Source organism: Lipotes vexillifer, unplaced genomic scaffold (assembly GCF_000442215.2).
Source record: "Lipotes vexillifer unplaced genomic scaffold, Lipotes_vexillifer_v1.1 scaffold7, whole genome shotgun sequence".
Classification (NCBI taxonomy): Eukaryota; Metazoa; Chordata; class Mammalia; order Artiodactyla; family Lipotidae; genus Lipotes; species Lipotes vexillifer.
The window spans coordinates 367,360-376,540 of NW_006792683.1; the positions used below are offsets into that span (position 1 = coordinate 367,360).

The 9,181-nt window shown below is 38.8% G+C and overlaps 1 pseudogene; it reads left to right on the forward strand.

Annotated features, from left to right (window-relative positions):
- Positions 1-4,252: 4,252 nt before the first annotated feature.
- Positions 4,253-4,729, forward strand: LOC103072068 (transcription factor BTF3 pseudogene; annotated as a pseudogene).
- The last annotated feature ends 4,452 nt before the right edge of the window (positions 4,730-9,181 follow it).

A 9,181-nucleotide genomic window follows, 5' to 3' on the forward strand; every position in this document is an offset into this window, starting at 1 on the left:
CTGCATCAAATGAATTTTCCTTAAGATTTCTCTGTAGTATGCAATGCTGTTTGATAGCATTTTACCCACAGTCGAACTTCCTTCAAAATTCGAGTCGATCCTCTCAAACTCTGCTGCTGCTTAATCAACTAAGTTTATGTAATATTCTAAATCCTTTGTTGTCATTTCAACAATCTTCACAGCATCTTTGCCAGCATTAGACTCCATCTCAAGAAATCAATTGCTTTGCTCATCCGCAAGAACCAAGACCTCATCCATTCAAGTTTTATCATGAGATTGCAGCAATTCAATCACATCTTCAGGCTCCACTTCTAATTCTAGCTCTCGAGCTGTTTCCACTACATCTGCAGTGACTTCTACTGAAGTCTTCAACCCCTCACAGTCATCCATGAGGGTTGGAATCAACTTCTTCCACAGTCCTGTTAAGGCTGATATTTTTATGTCTTCCCATGAGTTACGCATGTTCTTAATGGCATCTAGAATGGTGAAGGTTTTCAATTTATTTTGCCCAGAGGAATCACTATCTATGGCAGCTATGGCCTTACTAAATGTATTTCTTTAATAATAAGACTTGATGGGAAATTCCCTGGCAGTCCAGTGGTTAGGGCTCTGCTCTTTCACTGTCGAGGGCCCAGGTTCAATCCCTGGTGGGGGAACTAAGATCCCACAAGCTGCGCTGCACAGCCAGAAAAAAAAAAAGACTTGAAAGTTGAAGTTACCCCTTTTGTGGTGGTGGGGGGGCTGTGCCATGTGGCACGTGGGATCTTAGTTCCCCGAGCAGGGATCGAACCCCCGCCCCCTGCATTGGAAGCGTGGAGTCTTAAACACTGGACTGCCAAGGAAGTCTCTGAAATTATCCCTTGATTCGTGGGCTGCAGAATGGATGTTGTGTTAGCAGGGATGAAAACAACATGAATTTCATTGTCCATCTCCATCAGAGCTCTTGGGTGATCAGATGCATTTTCAAAGAGCAGTAATATATTGAAAGGACTCTTTTTCTGAGCAGTAGGTCTCAACAATGGGCTTAAAATATTCAGCAAGCCATGTGGTAAACAGATGTGCTGTCATCCAGTTCCATTTCTAGAGCACAGGCAGAGTGGATTTAGCATAATTCTTAAGGACCCTAGGATTTTCAGAATGGTAAATGAGCATTAGCGTCAAATTTAAGTCACCAGCTGCTTTAGCCCCTAACAAGAAAGTCAGCGTGTCCTTTGAAGCTTTGAAGCCAGGTATTGAATTCTCCTCTCTACCTATGAAAGTCCTTGATAGCATCTTCTTCCAAGAGAAGGTTGTTTCATGTACACTGAAAATCTGTTGTTTAATGTAGCCACCTTCATTAATTATCCTAGCTAGATCTTCTAGTGCTTCTACATCAGCACTTGCTGCTTAACCCTGCATTTTGATGTTATGGAGACAGCTTCTTTCCTTAAACCACACGAACCAACTTCTGCTGGCTTCAAACTTTTTTTCTTCCTCACCTCTCTCAGCCTTCCTAGAACTGAAGAAAGTTAGGGCCTTGCTCTGGATTAGGCTTTGGCTTCAGGAAATGTTGTAGCAGGTTTGATCTTCTGTCCAGACCACTAAAACTCTCTCCATTACAACAGTCAGGCTGTTTTGCTTTCTTATCATTCTTGTGTTCCCTGGAGTGGCACTTTTAATTTCCTTCAAGAACTTTTCCTTTGCCTTCACAGCTTGGCTGTTTGTTGCCAAGACACCTAGCTTTTGGCCTGTCTTGGCTTTTGACGTGTCTTGCTCACAAAGCTTTTGATTTAAAGTGAGAGATGTGGGACTCTTCCTTTCACTTGAAGACTGAGAGACCATTGTAGGGCTATTAACTGGCCTAATTTCAATATTGTTGTGTCTCTGGGAATAGGAAGGTCTGAGAAGAAGGAGAGAGACAGGGGAACGGCCAGCAGGTGGAGCAGTCAGAACACACACATTTATTGGTTAAGTTCGCCATCTTAAATGCGCACGGGTTCGTGGTGCCCCAAAACAATTACAATAGTAACATCAAAGATCACAGATCACAGATCACCACAACAAATATAATAATAATGAAAAAGTTTGAATTATTGTGAGAATTACCTAAACGTGACACAGGGACATGGAGTGAGCAAATGCTGTTGGAAAAATTGTTCAAATAGAATTACTTGAGGCAGGTTGCCACAAACCTTCAATTTGTAAAAAGCACAGTATCTGCAAAGCGCAATTAAGCAAAGCACAATAAAATAAGGTATGCCTGTATATGTTTTGCTTTATACATTGCAGTATTCAAGGCTCAAATTGTCCCAAATTTGGCCAATGTGAACTCCTTGAAGTTGACCTCTGTATCCACACAATCCCAGTGGTATTGATAGCGTTCCTGCTTTCTGGCATAGCAAGAGGTATCAAGCTCATCTGGTACATTTCCTGCCCCAGATGTAGAATCAGCCATTTTTTTCAAGGAACTCTTCTTCCTTTTGTTGAGAAATGGCTTTTAGAGACTATGATCAGCACTGGGGATGCTCACTTCTACCAGACTGTCATTATTTCTATGCCCTCTCAGTAAATAAAACTAGGAAATATGTGAATTTCAGAGAGAAAAATAAATCATGCATTCATATGGATATTTCCAATTCAAGTGAAAAATTAAATCATCGATTATTATATTTGTATCTCTTTGCTTTCACACTGAAAATCTTGGTTTTAATGACATTAACATGATTACATATTTGATTATGCATATACATAACATATACCTATATAATGTATATTATGTGTAAAATAGTTTCAAAGCAACAATACTAGTATTACTACTAACAATAGAACTAATAGTACTAACAATAAAACTATCAATTGTGGGAATTCCGTGGTCGTCCAGTGTAGGGCTCCAAGCTTTCACTTGCGCGCTTTCACTTGCACAAGCTGTGTGGTCAAAAAAAAAAAAAGAACTACGAATTGCAACTAAATATTTCATTGTGGTTCTTTTTGCTCTCTAGAATATAACTCACCATGGAGCTACATTAAAAGTTTGAGTTTTAATGTCATTTGAAATAATTTTTTTTTCTGTGTAGTTTATACTGTCAATTTTATATACTCCTAGGTTCATTTGTATCCATTTGTTTCAGATTTGTAAGAGTTTTTTTTCCTTTTTGATCCAAGTTTTTTAATTATATGAAATGTTCACATGGTTCCAAAATCAAAACTATAAAACAAGGTGCAGTCAGAGAAGCTTTTTAAACACTTTTTGTCCCTCCTTTTCACAATAAAGGTGTTTTTTAAGGTTATGAAATTGGACTGAATTGTTAAAGAGAACCTGATACCAGAGGGAGATTCAACAGAGTGCATTGTTAGTAACAGTTACAAGGGGGAAATTACATGTTAATGAAATAAGCCTTATTCAAATCAGTAAACATATTATAGATCCAAAATAAATTTTACACAAAAATAAATTTTCTTGGGCTTCCCTGGTGGTGCAGTGGTTGGGAGTCCGCCTGCCGATGCAGGGGACAGGGGTTCGTGCCCCGGTCCGGGAAGATCCCACATGCCGCGGAGCGGCTGGGCCCGTGAGCCATGGCCACTGAGCCTGCACGTCTGGAGCCTGTGCTCCGCAACGGGAGAGGCCACAACAGTGAGAGGCCCGCGTACCGCAAAAAAATAAATAAATAAATAAATTTTCTTCTCTTCCTGGTGAAGTGCCTTTCCTGATCTTTTCAGCTAGGATCCAATCAACTATGGGGTGGGGGAGGGACTGGGGGGGGCAGTGTGGACAGAGACACAGAAGTCTCTACTTCAACAAGAGGAAAACAAAAGAGCTTCCTGCAAGTTGGAAAAAAAATTCCAAAGTTTCCTGTATACAAACAACTAAGTGGAAATACGTAAAAGGGAAATTTTCTTATTAAAAAGATACCTGCACACAAACCCTGTGGCTAAACCTAATAAATATGTGCAGGACCTATATAAAATTTTACTAAAATAGATGACAGAATAAATGGAGAGGCATACTAGTTTCTGTTTAGACAGATCAATACTCCAAAATTGTTGATTATTCCTAAATTATAAAGTCAGTGCAATCACAATCAAATTACAACTTTGGGGGGAACTTGAAAAGTGATTCTAAAGTTTTCAATTAAAATAAATATATATTTTGGGAAATTTGGAAAAGCATAATTGGGGGCACCCCATGTGTGTCCCTAATCCCAGCTGGTCTGCCTGAGACCCCCTGAGCACCAGACCTGGTCCCCCCACAGGGCCCCATTTCCACTCCATCAAGATGAAAGAAACAATCATGAACCAGAAGAAACTCACAGAACTGCAGGCACAAGTGAACACTGGTGGGAAAGGAACTGCTCACAGAAAGAAGTTGGTTCATAAAACAGCTACAACAGATGATTTAAAACAAACAAACTTCTCCTTAAAGAACTTAAAGAAACTTAGGGGTAAACAACGTCTCTGGTATTGAAAAGTTAATGTGATGCACATTAACAATCCTAAATTTCAAGCATCTCTGGTAGCCAACACTTTCACTGTTATTGGCCATGCTGAAACAAAGCAGCTGACAGAAATGTTACCTGGCATCTTAAACCAGCTTGGTGCAGACAGTCTGACTAGTTTAAAACAACTGGCTGAAGCGCTGCCAAAATAATCTGTGGATGGAAAAGCACTGCTTGCTACTGGAGAGGATGATGATGATGAAATTCCAGATCTTACGGAGAATTTTGCTGAGGCTTTCAAGAATGAGACAAACTGAATTGAGTCAACTTCTGAAGATGAAACTTGAAGTTACTGGGTGCTGCTATTTTATATTAAGACTACTTTTTAAAACTTTGTCCCTGTGTCTGATAAAATATACATTTCTAATATTTTAAAGCCCAAGCCCCTTGGACACTGAAGCTCTTTTCAGTTTTTGCTTATACACAATTCATTCTTTGCAGCTAATTAAGCTGTAGAAGCCTGGTAATAAAGTTTGAAACAAAAGTTAATAAAGTTTTTCACTTAGTTTTTTGGTTGTTTTTTTGTTTTTGTTTTTTTTTTGCCGTATGTGGACCTATCACTGTTGTGGCCTCTTCAGTTGTGGAGCACAGGCTCCGGACGCGCAGGCTCAGTGGCCATGGCTCATGGGCCTAGCCGCTCCGCGGCAATGTGGGATCTTCCCGGACCGGGGCACGAACCCGTGTCCCCTGCATCGGCAGGCGGACTCTCAACCACTGCGCCACCAGGGAAGCCCATCTTCACTTAGTTTTTAAAAAATGCATAATTGGGGGAGGATTTAGCATAGGTAAAAGATAGATATTAAAACCTACTATAAAATAACTTTAAGTAATACAATACAGCACTCAGTTGAATAGACTAGGGTCCATAAATAGATCCAGGAACACATGGTAATTTGCTATATGAGTGCATTTCAATATAGGGAAGACAAAGGTTATCCAATCAATTATACTGGTACAACTAACAGAAACTTGGGAAAAAAAGAAGCTGATCCCTACCTGGTTTTGTGTGTGTGTGTGTGTGTGTGTGGTACACAGGCCTCTCACTCTTGTGGCCTCTCCCGTTGCAGAGCACAGGCTCCGGATGTGCAGGCTCAGCGGCCATGTCTCACAGGTCCAGCCGCTCCGCGGCATGTGGGATCTTCCAGGACCGGGGACGAACCAGTGTCCCCTGAATCGGCAGGCAGACTCTCAACCACTGTGCCACCAGGGAAGCCCCCCCTACCTGTTTTTTTTAACAACTAAATAAATTTCAGATAAATTAAAATTTAAATGTAATATATACAGTGGAATATTACTCAGCCATAAAAAAGAATGAAATAATGTCATTTGCAGCAACATGCATGGACCTAGAGATTATCGTACTAACTGAAGTAAGCCAGACAGAGAAAGACAAATATCATATGATATCACTTACATGTGGAACCTAAAAAAAATGATACAGGGAGTTCCCTGGTTGCCTAGTGGTTAGGATTCCAGGCTTTCACTTCCATGGCCTGGGTTCAATCCCTGGTTGGGGAACTGAGATCCCGCAAGCAACGTGGCATGGCCAAAAAAACCTAAAAAAAAAAAAACCAATACAAATGAACTTATTTACAAAACAGAAATAGACCCACAAACATAGAAAACAAACTTATGGTTACCAAAGGTGGGAGGATAAATTAGGAGTTTAGGATTAAAATATACACACTACTATATATAAAACAGATAACCAACAAGGACTTACTGTATAGCACAGGGAACTGTACTCAATATCTTGTAATAACCTATAATAGAAGAGAATGTTTAAAAAGTATATATTTATATATATTGATAACTGAATCACTTTGCTGTACACCTGAAACTAACACAACATTGTAAATCAACTATATTTCAATAAAAATTTTTAAAAATTACAAACAGAGCTACCATATGAAAAAATGTTAAATGTTAAAAAAAATCCCCAAATTATAAATGTACTAGAAAATATGTTTCATTCTTTATTAAAGAAATACAAATCAGGGCTTCCTTGGTGGCGCAGGGGTTGAGAGTCTGCCTGCCGATGCAGGGGACACGGGTTCGTGCCCCGGTCCGGGAAGATCCCACATGCCGCGGAGCGGCTGGGCCCGTGAGCCATGGCCGCTGAGACTGCGCGTCCGGAGCCTGTGCTCCGGTGAGAGGCAACAGTGAGAGGCCCGTGTACCGCAAAAAAAAAGAAAGAAATACAAATCAATACAAGGTTTTTATTAATGAGATTGCCAAAAAAAAAAAGAATATAGTTGACAAAACTCAGAATTGATAAGGATATAAGGAGAAAAACAATTTCATATGTAGTTGGTAGGAGTATAAATTTGTATAATTTTCCAATATGCTTCAAAGGTCTCACTGACCCATCAATTTTATGTATATGAATTTACTTAAGGCCAGTTTTGACACTGCCTGAGAATAAAGGTGAGGCTCACATAATAGTGGAGAAAATTTGTTTACTCATTAAGATGAATTAATTTGGGGTCACTAAATGACAGGCAAGCTGAGAAAGTGCCCTTGTTAAAAGACATTATAAAGTGATGAATCTTAACATGCTCAAAAAGTATATTTAAAAAGCTAAGTAAAAAACTTAAAACTTGACTCTTGGTAGTGGGGGAAGGGGAATTAGGAACACATTTTATTAGCTAGATAATAAGTTCACAGGTGTTTGCTATGATTTTGGCTATTTTTTTAAATGTCTGAAACATCATTACATAGTAAAAGGTATTTTAACTGGATGAGAGACAGGGATTAAGTGAATTCTTTTTGGATAAAATTACACACTGTACTGACGTTTTGATTATTTATTCCTTGTTTGCCATATTTGATTTGATGATATCTGAGAAGACATTTATTTTCAAAGTGAAGAAACTTTTAACAAGATATATGAAAATTTTGTGAACTTGGAGTCAACCAGAAAAAAATGCATAGTTATAGCCAAACCTACGACAAGCAAAACTTCAGTAGTAGCTGGCAATGAGGCTGCTATGCACTTGTCACACAAGCATATGCAGCTTATGTAACATTCTCTAGGAATACTTCTTATCATGAGTGAGAATGCATATTCATACATTCTTTAAATATTTTAAATTGGATTTTTAACTGATAGATTATAGATATATATGTGTTTGCACAATGTGCACATATATATGTACATATATAAACAAAATAAAATAATAGTGATTTGAACACTTGTATTTATAAAAGTTGATTCACTGAGGGGGAAAACATGATTCCATTCCATGAATTAATGCACTAGAAGATTTATCTGAAGAAATTATCCATAATTTAGGATGGAGACACAGAGATGCAAAAGGTACGTTCAAAGATACTGAGGAAAGACTGAGGTCTAACATACATTTAAGCTGAACACAAGGAGAAAAGGGAGAAAATGACAGAAGGAATATTTGTAGAGATATTGGTTAGGAATGTAGGCCCCATGAAGGTAGAGATTTTGTCTGTTTTTTTCAATACCATATCCCTAAACCTAGAAGACAGCCTGATATATAGTAAGTGATTAGTAAGTGTATGTTAAATTCTATTGAATTCTATTTCCAGTAGTATGGGAAGGTAAACACCTAGGCCAACCATCCCACTCAAAGCCTTCAAAATGCCTGAGTAAAATATCAAATCTTAAAAGTATTTGTGAGATCCCAAGGGACTTTTTGTTAAATGAGAGGCAGAAGATGAAAGAGTTTTTGCAGGGACAAATACCAAACAACTCAAACGTTACATCTGAGAAAGGAACCAGAGAAAAAGAAATGAGGTCCAGAAAAATACCCCTTAGGAGAAATAAGCATTATATACATGATAGAGTTGATGGTTTGTTGGACCAGTAGAGTTGATGGACTGTTGGACCAGTAGAGTTGGTGGACTGTTGGACCAGAAGAGGAAGAAGTCACCAGCACAGCACTTTCCATTTTATCTTAAAGATCAGGTGGCTTATATACACCACAAGAAATGTGAACATACATTTATCAAAAGACACGAACAAGTATGTCGTTAACAGCACTGTTCATACTGACCTCAAACCGTGTGGAAACCACCAAATGCCCATCAACAATAGAATGGATGCATAAATTATGGGATATTCATTCACGCAATGGAATAATACACAGCAATAAAAAAAGCTACAGTTACAAGCAACAAAATTAACAAACATCACAAACCTAATATTGAACAAGTATAAAATAATCCATTTATATAAAACACAAAACAGGCAATAACCATTATCCTGATTTCTAACAATGTGTCATATTCATGGATTGGAAGACAGTATTTTATAGGAACCAAATTGACCTATAGATTCAAAGCAGTTCAAACCAAAATCCCAGCAAGTTTTTTGTGGATATTCAAAGACTGACTCTAAGATTTATATGAAAATGCAGGTGAGCAGGAGAGTCAATTAAAACACGGTGGGAGAATCTGCTGTACCTGATATGAAGTATTAATATGAAGCTACGGTATTAAGACAGTGGTACTGGCTTAAAGACAGAATCATAGACCAATGCATGAAGTACCTAGGGGCAGGGCAGGAATAAAGATGCAGACGTAGAGAATGTACTTGAGGACACGGGGAGGGGGAAGGGTAAGCTGGGACGAAGTGAGAGAGTGGCATGGACATATATACACTACCAAATGTAAAACTGGGGCTTCCCTGATGGCGCAGTGGTTGAGAGTCCGCCTGCCGATTCAGAGAACACGGG